Source organism: Bos indicus x Bos taurus, chromosome 8 (assembly GCF_003369695.1).
Source record: "Bos indicus x Bos taurus breed Angus x Brahman F1 hybrid chromosome 8, Bos_hybrid_MaternalHap_v2.0, whole genome shotgun sequence".
NCBI classification, from domain to species: domain Eukaryota; kingdom Metazoa; phylum Chordata; class Mammalia; order Artiodactyla; family Bovidae; genus Bos; species Bos indicus x Bos taurus.
This window is the reverse complement of record NC_040083.1, coordinates 66787026-66804418: the sequence shown is the minus strand read 5'-3', so window position 1 is coordinate 66804418 and position 17393 is coordinate 66787026.

Below are 17393 nucleotides of genomic sequence, written 5' to 3'. Positions count from 1 at the left end.
AAATTCTAGTCTATTTCTGCCCCCCTCCCCAACCGGAGATGCTAGTACTAGTGTCTAACTAGTTGCTCAAGCCAAAAAAAAAAAAATCAAACCTGAGAGTCATTCTTAATTCGTTTTTGTCCTTTATTTCCCACCACACATGCACTGCATCAGCAAGTCTTATTAACTCTACCTTTTCACTTTTCTCCATAGTCACTACTATCATCACTACCACTGTTAAGACATTATCAGCTCATGCCTGATCAATTGCAATGGTTTACAAATTTCCTATTTTGACTCTATTCTCCATGGATTTTATTTATTTATTTATTTTATTCTATATACAATCCGTTATCCAACATCATCTTTTTTAAAAAAATATTTTTAATTGGAGAGTAATTGTTTTACAAAATTGTGTTGGTTTCTGCCATACAACATGAGTCAGCCATAATGATACATATGTTCCCTCCCTGTTGAACCTCCCTCCAACACCCGCATTCCATTCCACCCCTCTAAGTTGTCACAGAGCACCAGGTTGAGCTCCCTGTGTTATGTAGCAACTTCCGATGAGCAATCTACTTTGCATATGGTAATGCATACGTTTCAATGCTACTCTCCCAACTTGTCCCATCCTTTCCTTCCCTCCATGTGACCACAGGTCTGTTCTCCATGTCTGCATCTCTTTTCCTGCCCTGCAGTTAGGTTCATCAGTACCATTTTTCTAGATTCCACATATATGTGTTAATGTACGATATATGTTTTCCTATGACTTACTTCACTCTGTATAACAGGTTCTAGATTCATCCATCTCACTAGAACTGACTCAAATTTGTTCCTCTTATGACTGAGCAATATTCCATTGTATATATGTACCACAACTTCTTTATCCATTCATCTGTCAATGGACATCTAGGCTGCTTCCATATCCTGGTTATTGTAAATAGTGCTGCAGCAAAATTATCTTAAAAAGGTAAATCAAATTATGTTATTCCTATTTAAATGCCTCTAGGGCTTCCCTTTGTACTTTGAAGAAAATTAATGTTTGTACCATGTGCAACAAGGCCTTCATTTCTATTTACTTCTCTTGACCGACCTCCTCTATCAGTGCTGGACTGTGCTCTAACTCTAGTCCACTCCCCAGCTACAGACCTCTGGGAAACACCAAGCTTGTTCCTACCTAGTCTAGGGCCCTTCCCCTTGCTCCATCCATGACATGCCCTTTCTTGCTATTTTAGATCTTAGTTTAATGTCACCTCCTCACAGAAACCTTCCTTGACCCTAAACTGAAATAGCACCATGTCTGTAATTTCATCCTAGTCCTCAGCACTCCCTGCTATCTATCTATCCATCTACCTACCTATCTATCTATCGCCAAAGACAGAATACTCCAGACAGTGAAGGAGACTGTTTTAGTCAGGCTATTACAACAGAAAGAGCAGTCATTAATGAGGATTGTCTCAAATGAAAAGAAAGAGATCTGGAGTTTTATAGCGATAGGAAAAGGAGGAAGCCAACGGCAATTCTTACAGAGTTATGAAGGAGGGGAATATGTGAGAACTGAGCAGTGGGCTGTTTCTCACAACACAGAAAGTGATTCCAATACTGCTGCTTAGATAAAGTTCAACGTTCTCTTCCTCTGTCTCTTAAATGAGAAATTTATACATATTTGAAATAAAGCTTTTAATAGTTTCAATTTGATCAGATGCCCAACAGGTCACTTGCCCAAGACATTACTTTTTATGACTTAAAATCAATTTTTAAAAACTTTTCACGAGCTCATCTGAACCCCCACCCCGCCCCCACACCCCTGGGCAGGGTGACTATGGCTGAGGGTGGCACTCAGGAACTCAGTCTCATCTGAACTGCCCCCCCCACACCCCTGGGCAGGGTGACTATTGCTGAGGGTGGCACTCAGGAACTCAGTCTTCCCTGTATGAACTAGGAGCTGCCTCCTGGGAATGTGGGATGAAGGCTGATCAAGGAAACTCTCTGTGTCCATTCTACTTCCAGGAAAACCAAAGTTTAGGAAGGAGGGAACTTCAGCTGGGGGTAAAAGTACCTGTAAAAGATGTGGCAAAACTCTCATAATGTCCCCCCCACCCCCAGCCCCCTTTGCTGCTGGTCCCAGTGGCCACCTGCAAAGCTTCCCACCAACCACAAAATGAAGACTGCCTTAAAGTCAATTTTGGATTTAATTATATTTTATCTACATATTACAGGTCTTTAGATTAATATGCTGAACTGAAAGGATTCAATTATAGATCCAGAGATTAATCTAACTTTGAATTTGGGAGGAAACAGTGGAGATGTTAAGTTTAAAAGACAAACCTTCAAAGGGTTCAAATATGATAGAAAGTTAGATTTCCCAACCAATACTCTATATAACTACATAAAATCACAGAATATTAAAGCTGATGGAGACCTCGGCCAGTCCAAACCCTATTTTTACAAATGAGGAAACTGAGGACCAGGCTCAGACTCCTGATTTCTAGTCCATATTTCTTTTCAATACGTTATCTCTCCACTTATTAAAACATGGAAACAAAAGTCAATAAAATTATTTTATTATTTTTCAAAGAAAAATCTTAAACATTCTCTGTACTGGATTGAATAGAGTGGCACTATTGGTAAAGAATCTGTCAATACAGATTGATGCAAGAGACATGAGTTCAGTCCCTGAGTGAGGAAGATCTCCTGGAGTAGGAAAAGGCAACCCACTGCAATATTCTTGCCTGGAAAATCCCGTGGACAGAGGAGTCTGGCAGACTACAGTCCGTGGGGCTGCAGAGAGTCAAACGTGACTGAACGACTAAGCAGCAGCAGAATACACGTTCTTCTGGAACCTCAACAAGAAACCTTATCTGAAGTAAGAATTTTTGCCACTGTAGCTTAGTAATGGATCTTGAGATGAGATTTTTTTTTCCACTTGGAGTTGCCCTAAATCCATTGACAAGTATTCTTATAAGAGAAAGGTACAAAAGACACAGAGAGGAAGGCAATGTGAAGAGGGAGGCAGAGATTGGAGTAATGTGCCTACAATGCAAGGGACACCAAGGATTGCTGGCTAACACTGGAAGCTAAAAGAAAGGCATAAAAGTTTCCCTCAGAACCTCCAGAAGAAACCAAACCCATAGTCATTTTGATTTCAGATTTCTAGGCTCCAGAACTATGAGAACAAGTTCTTTTTGTTTTAGGCTGCCTGATGGTTTTTCTTGGTATTGTTAGGGGAACCAGCCACTGACTGAAACCACCTGCCTGACCAGACACAACAGTAACCACTTGCATGAGCTATCTTACAATAGGAGGTCCTAGTAAGGAATGTGAAACTAACAAACTAACCCCAACCAGAAGAATTCAGGGAAGGTTAAAAGGAGAGAGGAGACACCATGTGTCCTACCAACCACCCAGAATCATTCTCGCTGAAATCCATCTGGTTTGAGCATTGCATGCACCACCAGGAAGGAGCCTGAGTCAAAGACATTAGCCAGAGATAACCCTGGAAACGAATTCCATCACCATAAAACCTGAGGCAATGAGCCGCATGGCAGAGCAGTTCTCCTGGATTTCCTTACGCTGCTGCTCTCCACTGGGTACCCTTTCTCAATAAAATCTCTTGCTTTGTTAGCACATGTGTCTCCTCGTACTATTCATTTCTGGGTATTAGACAAGAACCTGCACTCGGGCCCTGGAAGGGGTCGCCCTTCCCGAAATAATGACTTGTTATGCCATCCTAGGAAACTAATGCATCTCCCTGGTGAGTCTCCTTCCCCTGCACGTGGCCCCACAGACATCAGAGTGATCCTTCCAGAACCCAAGTCAGAACATGCCTTTGCTTTACTCAGAGCTCTCCAGTGGCTCCCGTCTTAGAGCAAAAGCCAATGTCTGCTCTAAGACCTTCAAAGCCTTTGCCATTGGGCAGTGATGCTCTGGTCCTAGTTACCTTTCCAGCCACATCTCTTAACCAACCCTCTCATGAGTCCTCCCAGCACCTCCAGAACAGCTCTAATCACATGGAAGCATTCCTGGAACTCATTTCCCAGGAATGAGTTTTTTCCCCAGGACAAAAGCTTAGAATGCTGTGGTCCTCAAGATGTTTCTCTTGGCTTATTTCCTTACTGTTGTCAACTCTTGAATATCACAGTATCAGAAAGAGGCCTCCTAAGAACACCCTACCCTACCTCCCTCTTCTGTCTTCTCCTTACTCTGCACCTGGCATCTGGTAAACATATAGGCAAATATGAATATAGACATGGATGTAGATTCTTTGTTATACAATTTGTCTCTCTCAGTAGAATGCAATGTCTTTGAAGATAAGAATTTTTTTTTTTTGCTGCTGGATTCTCATTACCTATGTCTGAAATGTTATATCTCTGTGTTTTTCCTGTCCTTTGACACATCACAATTAGTTTGCATTAACGATATTTCTTTACATGTCTCATCTCTTCTAGTGGATTGCAAGCTTCTTAAAGTTGAGAACTCGGTTTTAGTCATACCTATCTCAGTTTCTCCCTCTTGGCATAAGCCAAGAAAATACTCTGTAGTCAAATAGTCAAAGCTGACTCATTTGAACTTTCATTGTTTTGAGATTTCGTCACTGCCAACAGGCAGGTGTGGCATGGGCTAAAGTACTTTATCTAAATATATAAAGAAAACTTTTTCTTTCATTATTTTAACATCTCAGGGAAGTTGTCTGAACCATTTAAGTTGTTCTCTAAGATAACTATTTCTATGTACCATACTTATAAATTTTCAAGTTAATTTTGTGAAAATGAACCTGATCTGCCAATTAAAATCTTGTTTATTCACTACTCTAAGTCCCTTAGGACTTTTGGAAGCAGAACTCTAAGCTATCTAAAATAGAGGTGTCAGCAAGGCAAAGACTTGATCATAATAGGGACAGAATGAAGGGACAAAGTAGGTGATTAGAGTTAATCCCACTAGGGGATTATAAATCAAAAAACATGGGAAACTTCTGTAAATTAATAATTACTCAAGAAAGCATGTTGGCTTAACCAAAAAACCAAGCAGATTTGCTTAGCAACAAACCATGCAACAGAAACATGAAACATGCCCCCAAACAATAAAACAATGGTGGCATGAGCCCCACACCCTGTCCAGTGAGCTCAGTAAGTTAATGACCCCCTGCTCCCTGCCAGATAGGCTCTGTGCACACAAAAAAACAGTCATTTATGGGAAGATGATTCTTCAAAATGAAAGACTCTCGTTGTACTGGTCCCTGAAAATATTTTTCCGAACTGCTGTGACAGTTCTGGCCTGACCATATAGGGAGGGACAAATAAACTTCTCTTTTCTATCTGGGGGAGAAATTGATGATGGAAACGTGATGCTACTGAAGAAAAACAAAGAAGTTCTTCTCACCACTTTTCCTTTGATTATAAAACTGTAACCAAGTAAGTTCTCAGGGTGAGGCATCTGTCACTCCCCTGTTAATAAGCCTCATAAGCATCGTATTTTAATAAATCACTTCTTTTTAAAATATTATTTATTTACTTTAATTGGAGGATAATTACTTTACAGTATTGTGACGGTTTTTGCAATACATCACTATGAATCAGCCATAGATGTACATGTATCCCTTCCCTCTTGAACTCCCCTCCCACTTCCCTTCCCACCCTGTGCCTCCAGGTTGTCACAGAGCACCGGCTTTGTTGCCCTGCGTCATCCATCAGACTAGCACTGGCTATCTGTTTTATATATGGTAATGTATATGTTTCAGTGCTATTCTCTCAAATCATCCCACCCTCTAGCTAGGACATAGAAGCAATGTAGATGTCCATTGGCAGGTGAATGGATATGGAAGTTGTGGTACATATAGACAATGAAATATTACTTAGCTATAAAAATGAACACATTTAAGTCAGTTCTGATGAGGCGAATGAACCTAGAGCCTATTATATAGAATGAAGTAAGTCAGAAAGAGAAGACAACACCATATTTAAATGCATATATATGGAATCTAGAAAGATGGTACTGACGATCCTACATGCAGGGCAGCAAAGGAGACACAGAAGTAATAAATCACATCTTATCCACCACTTTGCTCTTGCTGAATTCTTCTCTGCATTGAGACATAAAGAACTGTGGTGGCAGAGCCCTTCAGAACCCCTCTGAAATGACACTAATCGGTTTCAGTCAGGGGCACGGGCTCTTGAAATTTTTCCAAGGAGGATTTGTACTGGGCATAACACATCTTTGAATTAGGACTGGAAATTCAAAGTTTAAATGAACTTTATTAAGCAATCATGCCAAATCTGTATGAGTTTAAAATATAAGAAGAATCAGGAAGGATTAACCCTTTTTTAATTTTACTTAAATTTTAGTTTAAAATGATGACACTCTGAGTAATTGTTTGACTATAATAAGACTAAATATAATTTGAGTAATCAGACCAAAGATGTTAGAGTAATAGTGGGAGAGGTAGGATTCTAAGACCCTTGAAGGCAAAGAGCGGGGTGGGGGGTCAGTTGTATGTTTTATTTACTTCGTGTTTTCAGGTCCCTGGACAATGCCTGGCACACATGCTGTGCTGTGCTGTGCTCTGCTGTGCTTAGTCGGTCAGTCATGTTCAACACTCTTTGACCCCATGGACTGCAACTCACCAGAAACTCTGTCCATGGAGATTCTCCAGACAAGAATACAGGAATCGGTTACCATGCCTTCCTCCAGGGAATCTTCCCAACCCAAGGATCGATCCCAGGTCTTCCACTTGAAGGTGGATTCTTTACCGACTGAGCCACCAGGGAAGCCCTAGAATACTGGAATGGATAGCCTATCTCTTCTCCAGGGGATCTCCCTGACCCAGGAATTGAACTGGGGTCTCCTGCATTGCAGGTGGATTCTTTACCAGCTGAGCTACCAGGGAAGCCCCTGGCACACATGAAGTATTCAGTAAATGATTATTGAAATAACCTGGGTTTTAGCCTCCACTCATCAGAATAAAAGGCATCAATAATAGTCCCAGGTCAGGAAATCCCCTTGCTTCCCAAAATATGCAAATTCAGTTCACGCCCTTTCCCACAAAACCCTCAAAGACTTCTGTCTCTTCTCTAACCTCATGTAACCCTGACTGTCACTTCATAAGTGAGTCCTTGGGATGTTAGTTCAGTACTCTGCACAAATTCTTAATCTCAAATCTTTTATCAATTTATCAACTTCCAGAGGGCAAAGAGCATTTCTTATCTTTGCATTCAATGGAACAAAAACTGTTAACATCCTGTGGCTATAATCCCTTTACACTTGGATTGTGTAATGATTGATTGTATGATTCAGAACAGTCTAGGAACCTAATGACCATTGACCTTCCTAATCACCCCCGGAGGTGAAGTGGGTGCTTGTCTAGAACTCATGAGTACCTATGTCAAGTAATATGATTAGAATTGTAATCTGTGCTGAAGATTCTCTCTCTCTTATTTGTGGTTTCTCTCTGAATCAGGGGAGAAGGCCATTCCACTCCTGAATTCCATCCCTTAATTCCATTTTTGTCATTGTTCAATCACTAAGTCATGTCTGATTCTTTATGACTCCATGGACTGCAGCCCACCAGGGTCCCCTGACCTCCACTATTTCCCAGAGTTTGCTCAAACTCATGTCCATTGAGTTTGTAATGCTGTCTAACCATGTCATCCTCTGCTGTCCCCTTCTCCTTTTGCCTTCAATCTTTCCCACCATCCAGGGCTTTTCCAATGAGTTGGCTCTTCACATCAGGTGGACAAATATTGGAGCTGCAGCTTCAGCATCAGTCCTTCCAATGCATAGTCAGTGTTGATCTTCTTCAGGATTAACTGGTTTGATCTCCTTGCTGTTCAAGGGACTCTCAGGAGTCTTCCCCAGCATCACGGTTCAAAGGTATCAATTCTTTGATGCTCTGCCTTCACAGTCCAGCTCTCACAGCCAGCTGTAGTCACGTGTAAATCACAGTCAGGAATTATAAGGAGAAATTTGCCCCAAAGTAACCTTCTCTAGCCTTCCCCAACTTGGAAATTTAATGTTTTAACTCTATTTTTCATGCTCAGACTACAATAAGTAACTTAATTGGTTTTCAGGAGACAGCCATTATAAGAGTTAAAGTAATATAACAATATATTTCCTTTTGGGCTTCTCTGGTGGTTCAAATGGGTAAGGAATCTGCCTGAAATGCAGGAGACCTGCATTTAATCCCTGGCTCAGGAAAATCCCCAGGAGAAGAGAATGGCTACTCACTCCAGTATTCTTGTCTGGGAAATTCCATGGACAGAGGAGCCTGGTGGGCTACAGTCCATGGGGTTGCAAAGAGTCAGACACAACTGAGTGACTAACACTTTCACTTTCCATAAACATATCACATCTTCTTAAGCCAATCATCTGCTGACTGGCACATGGGTAGTTCCCATGTCTTGGGTATTGTAAATATTGCTGCCATGAACAGTGGTGTACATTTATCTTCTCAGATTAGAGTCTTCTTTCCAGGTATATATCCAAGAATAGAATTACTGGATCATATGGTAGTTCTATCTTTAGCCTTTTAAGAACCTGCCATACTGTTTTCCATAGGGGCTACACCAATTTTAGCTATACACACTTTTATCACAAGTGTGGGTTGCTTCCACCACTGCAGTCAATGATGCTGAACAATTCCAACACCACAAAGATCTCTCATGTGTCTTTTTATAAGTGTATCTGCCTACTCCTCCCTTTCTACCACTCCATCTATGTGATTTTTAGCATTTTATAATCATTATATAAACAGACTCATTATGTAAATGAAGTCATACAGTAAACAACAGCTTTTTGTGACTGGTTTTCTTCATTCAGCATAATTCCTTGTCGATTCATCCAGGTTGTTATGTTTGTAAAGAGTTCCTTCTTTTTATCACTGCTGTTGCTGCTAAGTCGCTTCAGTCATGTCCGACTCTGTGTGACCCCATGGACTGTGGCCCACTAGGCTCCTCTGTCCATGGGATTTTCCAGGCAAGAGTGCTGGAGTGGGGTGCCCTCCAACCAGTCCATTCTGAAGGAGATCAGCCCTGGGATTTCTTTGGAAGGAATGATGCTAAAGCTGAAACTCCAGTACTTTGGTCACCTCATGCGAAGAGTTGACTCATTGGAAAAGACTCTGATGCTGGGAGGGATTGGGGGCAGGAGGAGAAGGGGACGACAGAGGATGAGATGGCTGGATGGCATCACTGACTCGATGGACGTGAGTCTCAGTGAACTCTGGGAGTTGGTGATGGACAGGGAGGCCTGGCGTGCTGCGATTCATGGGGTAGCAAAAAGTCAGGCACGACTAAGCAACTAAATTGAACTGAATATTCCATAGCATGGATGTACTTCAGTTTATTTAACCTTTTCCCATGTGAAAGAACATCTGGGCTGTTTTTAGATTTTACATATCAAGGTGCTGCTATGAACATTCAAGTACATGTTTTTGTGTGAATATAGTTTTTTATTTCTCTAAGATCAATGCTCTAGAGTGCAAGAACTGTATCCCACATGAATCAGAGCTACTGAGCCCAAAGGTCACAACAAAAGATCTCACGTGACTTAACAAAGATACTAAGTACTGCAACTAAGAACTGAAACAGTGTCCATTAGACAGATCAAAACTATAATCTATTTTTAAAATTAATTAAAAGACATCAAGGCTAGGCTAGGCATTGTGACCAGTCAATGAGACATGAGTAAATGACATGCAAAAGGAGGGTTAATAAGTGCTTGCCTATTGAGATTTATCCTCTTGAAATGCTAGCTCCTTGTTAGAATTCAGCTGCCATTCTGTGAGCAACTTTACTCAACGTGTGGAGAAGCTGTGCAGGAAGAAAACTAAGATGCTGGCTGACAGCTCCAGCTGAGCTGTGAGGTGATCAACTTTCCATCCATGTGAGTTATCTTCCAGCCCTGGTGGAGATGCCTCATCTGAGATTGTGTGGACCAGACATTCATAGTCCACACCAAGCCAAACTGCAGAATTGTGAGAAAATAAGAAGTTATTGTTGCTTTAAGCCATTATATTTGGGGAGAGCTTATAATGTAGCAGTTGATGAAACAAGTCTAGAAACACTGATATCTTGGTAACAGTAAGCATCCCTGGCATTCATATTGTTACCTTGAAATTTCATTTCACACTAAAAGAAGCCAAGGGTTTTTTGCTTTGTTTTTTTTTTTTTTTTTTAAGAAATGGCTAATTCCACTTCTGGGGCATGAAACAGAACATCTGGATATACCAGAGAGCAAGGAAGAGCCAAAGGGACAGGTCAAAAAGACAGAGTCCAACTTGAAGAAGGTTCCACTGGCCAAAGATGAAATACTTAGAGTGTTAATAAAAAATATGCCTTGAAGCATACAAAATACATTTAAATTCAAGTGATATATTTCGAAATATAATCAATCACATTCTGAGAATAACAGGAAATGAATTTGTTATCTTGAAAACTGTGACAAAGGGAAAGAAAGAATTCAGCATAATTCCTGCCTTTCATATATGAACTGTATTATTGAATCATCAAATAATATATGAGGGAAGCATTTCATGAGAATAAAATGATAAAAAGTATCACCATTTTACAACCCTATTTATTTAGGTGATGATCATCAGAGAAAGAGAAAGAAAGAGAGAGCAGAATATTACTCACATAGAAAAGAGAATGAGCTAATGCCTTTTGCAGCAACACAGACCTAGAGATTGTAATACTAAGTGAAGTAAGTCAGAGAAAGACAAGTATCTTATGATATCACTCATATGTGGAGTCTAAAATATGATACAGATGAACTTTTTACAGAACAGAAACAAACTCACAGACATAGCATAACTGTGGTTGCCAAAGAGAAAATATGGTGGCAGGGGAGGGATAAATCAGGAGTTTGGGGTGAATAAACACACATACTGCTATATATAAGATAACCGACCAGGACCTACTGAATAACACAGGGAACTCTACTCAATATTCTGTGATAACTTATATGAGAAAAGAATATAAAAAGGAATGAACATATGCATATGTATAACTGAATCACTTTGCTTAGAAAACCAAGACGCTGGCTGACAGCTCCAGCTGAGCTGCTAGGTGACAGCATCAACTTTCCATCCATGTGAGTTGTTCTGTTTCATGCCCCAGAAATGGAATCAGCCATTTCTAAAAAAAAAAAAAAAAAAAGTAAAAAATCCTTGGCTTCTTTTAGTGTGAAGTGAAATTTCAAGGTGACAATATGAACACCAGGGATGCTTACTGTTACCAAGATGTCAGTGTTTCTAGACTTGTTTCATCGACTGCTACATTACAAGCTCTCCCCAAATATAATGGCTTATATGAAACTAACACATTGTAAATCAGTTACACTCCATTAAAATTAAAATTAAAAACAATAAAATTAAGAAAATGGTTACTTTTTGAGAAAAGAAAAGAGTTTTGATTGGGACAAAGCACTTGGCCAGAGCTCTGGGGCAGAGTTCTACTTATTGATGATTGAAAAAATAAAAACATGAATTACTAATATGTGGAATACTATAGATTATTCTCAAAAATATGACATAAAGTGAAAGATACCAGAATCTACACATAGGGTATATAACATATGCTTCCAATTATATGAAGAGCAGCAAACCCAAATAAAATAAATTTATGTGTGTGCACGGAGAAGGAAATAGCAATCCACTCCAGTACTCTTGCCTGGAAAATCCCATGGACAGAGGAGTCTGGTAGGCTGCAGTCCACGGGGTCGCGAAGAGTCAGACACGACTGAGTGACTTCACTTTCACTTTTCACTTTCATGCATTGGAGAAAGAAATGGCAACCCACTCCCGTATTCTTGCCTGGAGAATCCCAGGGAAGGGGAGCCTGGTAGGCTGCTGTCCATAGGGTCTCGCAGAGTCGGACACGACTGAAGCGACTTAGCAACAGCAGCAGCAGCATCATTAGTCATTTGGAGGTAATGTATATATCCTTTATATTGATTATGAAGATGGTTTCCTAGAGATATAAGCAATCATTAGCAGGAAATGTATGGAATTAAATGCTATATTAGAAGACAAGTTATAAATAAATGATCTTACTTTACTTTCTGCCTTAAGTATTTAGAGGAAGAAGAATAACCTCCAAACATATGTGTGTTTATATATCTATATCTATCTGGGTCCCAGGACTGGCTACCCCAAACTTGCATCAATGGCATATTAATTATTTTCCATTAAAGTTGCTTAGAGGCTTCCTTGGTGACTCAGACATTAAAGAATCTGTCTACAATCTGGGAGACCTGGGTTTGATCCCTGAGTTGGGATGATCCCCTGGAGAAGGGAATGGTTACCCACTCCAGTATTCTTGCCTGGGAAATCCCATGGACAGAGGATCTTGGCAGGTTACAGTCCATGGGATCGAAAAGAATCAGACACGACTGAGTGACAAACACTTTCACTTTCAAAGTTACTTAAGAAAGAGACTATGTAAGAGGGACATTGGACCTTCTCTCTGTCTCCTTGAAAGCAAGAAAGGGGCCCTCCCTGCATCTGGAGGTAGAAGGTCCTCCTTATCACCAGAGACAGGAAATTCAAGGCTGAGAAGCTTATTTAATTTTTTTTTTTTTTTGAGGTGGGTGTGGGAAGACTGTGCTTTGTGGCATGTGGGATTTAAGCTTGCAGATCAAGGATTAAACCAGTGCCTTCTGCAGTTCAAGTGCAGAATCTTAACCACTGGATTGCCAGGGAAGTCCAATAAACCAATTTAAACAAACCTTGTTACTTCTTTAATTTATCGAAGCCCAAACTCTGTTTAAATTCTTCACTAATTAAGTACCCAAAGCCCAAGTGTCTTTGTCAATTTCTCACAAATTTATTGTTTGTCTAAAAAGTATAAAAGCAGTCTGCTTTGACTGCTTCTTCCATTGTATTTCTATATTTGTGCACATGACTCACATTTCTTTTTCTCCTATTAATGTGTCATGTCAATGTTATTATTAATACAGCCACAAGGACTCAAGAGGGATAGAGGGGGAATTTTCCACTTCCCCTGACAATATCTATCTATGTTTGTACTTTAAAAACTGTATACTTTAAACATGTGAAGCTCATTGCTTGCCAAATACAGCCAGATAGTGTGGAAATGGAGATAGCTGTGAAATACTGTATCCTTAACCCACTTATTGTCACAAAAAATCCTCTGAAGCCTTGTGTTTTCTTTTGCAATGATTTTACTTAATAAGAAGTGCTTTTTAAAATTTTTTAACCTGAAGAGATCTCAGCTTGTAGTCTCAGCTTGATTCTATGAGTGAAACTGAAGCGACCACATTTATATTTTAATCAGTTAAGCAACTGGTACTTTTTGAACATCTATCATCCATTATGAGAAGAATTCCCAAGAAGTGTTAGACTTCTCTTAACTTAAGTGTCTGAGCAAACAAGATGTATAAGCTAGTGTTTCAAAACAATGCAAAGCAGTTACGTCCAGTGTAGAATGAGTGCGGAACAATAGCATCCATTGAGCTAAGGGAAAGCAAGAATTTCGCCTCAGTCTGAGCCTGAAGGAGGAGATGTGCATTAAACAAGGATTTATATGCTGGGGAGGATTGGCTGAAGAAGCAAGAAGAGAAAAAGCACTTGCACTAAGGGGAGGTTTGCAATCTGGAATAGAGCAGCTGGCCAAACAGGATTTCATGGGAATAACATATAGGCTGTCCGAGCTACTAGATGAGTTATCTTTACAGTATTGTAAAGTATCTTTACAGTATTGTGCATTATTTACATGCAGGAGCACACACACACACAGAGATGGAAAGAGAGGCTGAGGCACAGAGAGAGAGAGTGAGTGGAGGAAATGCCATCTTTTTGAGATATTTAATTTTTGGTCATTTCCTCATTGAACACATATTCTTTTTTTTTATTTTATTTTTAAACTTTACATAATTGTATTAGTTTTGCCAAATATCAAAATGAATCCGCCACAGGTATACATGTGCTCCCCATCCTGAACCCTCCTCCCTCCTCCCTCCCCATACCATCCCTCTGGGTTGTCCCAGTGCACTAGCCCCAAGCATCCAGTATCATGCATCGAACCTGGACTGGCATCTCGTTTCATACATGATATTTTACATGTTTCAATGCCATTCTCCCAAATCTTCCCACCCTCTCCCTCTCCCATAGAGTCCATAAGACTGTTCTATACATCAGTGTCTCTTTTGCTGTCTCATACACAGGTTTATTGTCACCATCTTTCTAAATTCCATATATATGCATTAGTATACTGTATTGGTGTTTTTCCTTCTGGCTTACTTCACTCTGTATAATAGGCTCCAGTTTCATCCACCTCATTAGAACTGATTCAAATGAATTCTTTTTAATGGCTGAGTAATACTCCATTGTGTATATGTACCACTGCTTTCTTATCCATTCATCTGCTGATGGACATCTAGGTTGCTTCCATGTCCTGGCTATTATAAACAGTGCTTCGATGAACATTGGGGTACACGTGTCTCTTTCCCTTCTGGTTTCCTTAGTGTGTATGCCCAGCAGTGGGATTGCTGGATCATAAGGCAGTTCTATTTCCAGTTTTTTAAGGAATCTCCACACTGTTCTCCATAGTGGCTGTACTAGTTTGCATTCCCACCAACAGTGTAAGAGGGTTCCCTTTTCTCCACACCCTCTCCAGCATTTATTATTTGTAGACTTTTGGATCGCAGCCATTCTGACTGGTGTGAAATGGTACCTCATTGTGGTTTTGATTTGCATTTCTCTGATAATGAGTGATGTTGAGCATCTTTTCATGCGAACACATATTCTTTGTCCCGAAAAACTAAAAGGAAGTCATTGCATTCATTTGTTCACCCACAAACTTCTTCCAGTACCTTCTGAAAATCCAGTAACATCAGAACAAACACATAGGTCAATTTTGCCCTAATTCAGTGCTGTCACACCTTCAAAAAGAAACAGATATCACATTTACCAATGTATGTTCCTTCTTTGAAACATACAAGATTAGAATTTGATTGTAATTTTAAAAGGAAAGCAAAGTACGTGTTTTTAATTTCTTTCATGTCACTTTCCACTCCTGGCAACTTGCATAAGCCTTTGCCAGGCTGACTGCACTGCTTTCCAAAAGTGAAGACAGTGAACAGACTCAGGGCTATCAAATTCAGAAAAAAATCAAGCTCAGAATTAAGTGTTCAGGGGCCACTTTGCCCACAAGAAAAGTCAGACATAGACTGAGTAAATACACTTTGAGTAATAGTATATTTAGTTCGGCACTTCCCTTGTGGCTCAGTGGTAAAGAATCCACCTGTGATGCAGGAGCTGCAAGAGATGACATGGGTTCCATCCCGAGTCAGGAAGATTCCCTGGAGGAGGCCATGGCAGTCCACTCTAATATTCTTACCTAGGAAATCCCATGGATAGGGGAACCTGGTGGGCTACAGTCCATGGAGTCCCAAAAGAGTTGGACATGACTTAGCAACTAAACAAACAAAACACACTTAGTTTTAGGGATCTAGAGACTAATAAGTGTTATTAATTGAACTGTGCATTAGGTGTAGATTTCTGAGAAGAGAAAAGAAAATTCCAAGTTGATTTCTTACACTTTTCTCCACTTACCTCCTCAACCTTCTTCTGTCTCTATGAGTTTTCAAGACTGTAGCTTTGGGGAAAGAATTCTTACTGCTGAACATTTTATAAGTATTTAGTGACTTCTGTTGATTTTTGGATAAAGTCTAAGTGGTACACAGTTCTTCCACGGCTTTGACCTGACTCCTCTTGTGTCTTGCATGCTGCTGGAAACATTAGTTTTCTCTTTGTTCATTCTCCAAATGAACTCCTATATCAGCCCTTTGCACATACTTTCTCCACTACTTGAAATACTCTCTGGAGGCTGAGGCAGCTTGTCTGACAAGTCTATTAAATGAAAAGAGAAAGAAGAAGCTATAATGGGGAGATGTCCAGAGCTAAGAGATTTTTCGTTTCTAGGGGACAATTGACTGTACCAGATTCAAAGAAGTATCAGAACCACACAAAGTCAGCTTTAGGAATGGAAATGCCCCTTGGCCTTCCCTTGCTTTTTTGTACTTTGCCACATGATTTCTTTCCATCAGGAAGACTTTCTTCAAAGGTCATTGTAAACAGGCTTCTCTTGGATAAACCATAAAAATAAAAGCACATTGCTGTTATCTGCTAGAAATTTAATTTTCTAATGATGGTCCTGATCTCTCTAGGGACATGGTCTAGGGATTGATTGTCACACATTTCTCTTCCATTTTTCTGCTCTCAAGAGCTGACATTTCCTACCAGCCTCTGACCCCTCTGTTCCTTTCTTGTGGAGTCAGGGACAGTCGTTCCCCCAGTTTTCAAGAGCAATAATAATCTATGCAGATTCAGCCACTGTTGCTGAAATTTTGGCCCCCTGTCCCCTGGAGCCAAATAAAAAAATACAGAGACAGAATTTGGAGAAAATAGAAATATGGTTTTGTCTTTGCCTGGAAAAAGGGAGTACACAGAAGGCTATTACCTCAAGAACTGGGCTCCCTGCCCTGGGGAATAGGGAGAGGTTTCATATTTTCATGAAGGTCTTGTGTAATTTTTTTTTTCCTGCAAGTTTACAGCCAAAAGCAGGTGTCAGATGGCTCAGCAAGCTGGTCTGGTGTACCTTTTGAGATGTAGGATCCTACAAGGGTGGGTAGAGGGAGAAGAATGCCAGGTGCAGAGTCTAATTTATACTGTGGTTGTGGTGGTTTAGTCACTAAGTCATGTTCAACTCTTGCGACCCCACGTACTGTAGCCTGCCAGGCTCCTCTGTCCATGGGGTTCTCCAAGCAAGCATATTGGAGTGAGTTGCCATTTCCTTCTCTAGGATATAATTTAAACAGAGTCAGAGAGTAATTAGCTTTGTGAAGGATAAGTACAGCTATAAATGTTATTAGTAGTAATAGCTAAAGAATAACCAAGATTAACTCTTGCAAGACTGCTTGGCTAATATGTGCCAAAGGCTCTTCACTTATTTGTTTTTGCTGCAACCCCATCCTCATGAACATCATGCACTTTTGGTTCTCTCTTAGTCTCTTAGAGGTATGCATTTGAGTATATACTGCAAGGATGTTATTCAGGCAGTAAATCACTGCAGGTGGTGATTGCAGCCATGAAATTAAAAGACGCTTACTCCTGGGAAGGAAAGTTATGACCAACCTAGACAGGATATTAAAAAGCAGAGACATTACTTTGTCAACAAAGGTCTGTCTAGTCAAGGCTATGATTTTTCTAGTAGTCATGTATGGATGTGAGAGTTGGACTAAAAGAAAGCTGAGTACCGAAGAATTGATGCTTTTGAACTGTGGTGTTGGAGAAAACTCTTGAGAGTCCCTTAGACTAAGGAGATCCAACCAGTCCATCCTAAGGGAAATCAGTCTTGGGTATTCATTGGAAGGACTGATGTTGAAACAGAAACTCCAAT